The following is a 1,738-nucleotide window of genomic DNA, read 5'->3' as shown; positions in this document are numbered from 1 at the left end:
TCCGCCCTGCGGCAGCGCCGGGAACCCCCTGCCTCTGCGGCGGGTGCCGGGGGAATGCGAACTAAAAGGGTCCCCGGGGATTCTCCGCGCAGCGGAGGCGACGTGGTTTCTCCTCCCCCTCCCTTCTGCCTCTCCCACCCTCTTCTCGGAGACCTCGGAGTGGCGGAGAAGTGGGAAAGGAGGCCGGTAAACCGACGGTGAAGGCCTGGAAGCGGGAACTTGGGGACTCCAGGCGGGCCAGGAGGCACTGGGACGCGGAAAGGGGGCGTGGGGCCAGGAGGACTCGGCTGGGGCAGGCTGGGCGGAGGCGAGGCGAGGCGAGAGTCCCTTCCTCTTCGAGTAGCGCAGTGGGAACCTCTTCCCCCGGGAACCCCCCACCCAGCAGCTCCCAACCTCGAGAACAAAGGGTCTGGGAAGCACGGTCGGGGTCGGGGAGCGGAGGTGGAGTGAGGCAGGAAGGCAGGCAGTGGGGGCAGGGAAGGACGCCTCGCCACATTTCCTCTCGCGGCCGAAAGACGGAAAGCTCCCTCCAGCAAACGCCTCGCTGAGGCCGCTTCCAAATCCGGGAGGGCTCGGGTTCCTTACCTAACGGCTGCACTCGCTCCCTTCCTCCCCCAGCGTCCCCACCCACTCCAGGGACCGCGGCCCGGGAGCTGCCAGGCAGGCGGCTCGCCGCGGCGAGGGCGGAACCACGGGGCAGCAGCGCCTCCTGCAGGTGCCGGGCGCCTCCGCAGCCGCCGCGCAGCGCCGACCCTTAAGGTGGAACGGGCCTCGTTCCCCACCCGCGCTTTCGGCTATTCCGCAATCTTGCTTCCACCCGCGGCGTCTCCCTCAAGAAGCGGGCCTGGCGGTCCAGAAGGGTCGGAGTCTGATGGTTCCTGCTGCTATTTCCTTGATCCCTTGACCCCACTATCTGCAGATCCTCGTCTGCGGATGCCCCGGTATCGATTTCGACAATCACAATTGATAATTCCCTGCTGGTGTAAAAGGATGCGTAAGTCACGCGTCTGGGCTGAAAGACCAAAACGGCGTTTCTTTTACTTAAAAACAAACTTTTATTTTCGTTTATTAAAAGCAGAAGGCCTGCAGGGAAGGGTCGCCGAGGGTTGTTGGCCTGTCCCTGGGTCTTTTGGATGCAAGGGTTCTGGATGAGCCTGGCGGTCTGGGAATCGCATTCAGCGCCCACAGCCCGCAAACTCTTGGTCAGGTGCAGGTGCAAGACGCCGGGGAGGAGCGGTGGGCCCATAGAGAACCCCCTCCTTTTGCATCTCCGGCGCCCCGGCTTCAGCTTACTCTCGCCGGGAGGGCTAGTTAATTTGGTGAAAGCAAGGAACGTGGAGAGGATGGAAGAGCAGTTTTTCTTTCTTTTTGTTTTAGCTAGATGTGCGTGTGGGTATGAACTCATCGATTATTGGACAAGTGACCTCATCGAACTCGAGATTACTGGGGAAAACCTACGAGGCCGGCACGTAGCCCGGGAAAACCCCGACCAGGGCACTAACAAGCCAGCTCTGGTTCCGGTGCCATCTGCAGTAAATTTCTTTCCTTTGCTCTTCGCTCCTCGGCATCTTGGAGAGGGGTCCCTCAGGAGTTGTCCCAGGATTTCCGCACACCCAGGGTAGTCTCAGAAGAAAGCTCAGGTCCCGGCGCCGGGAGGGCGCGGGGGAGGGGAGGCGGTGCGGGCAGGGGCGGGCAGGAACTTGGAGTCTACCTGAAAGGTGGGAACCTGCCTCCCCCG

The sequence above is a fragment of the Bison bison genome, unplaced genomic scaffold, assembly GCF_000754665.1.
Source record: "Bison bison bison isolate TAMUID 2011002044 unplaced genomic scaffold, Bison_UMD1.0 scf7180017864461, whole genome shotgun sequence".
Taxonomy (NCBI): Eukaryota; Metazoa; Chordata; class Mammalia; order Artiodactyla; family Bovidae; genus Bison; species Bison bison.
Note: the sequence above shows the minus strand (reverse complement) of the source record.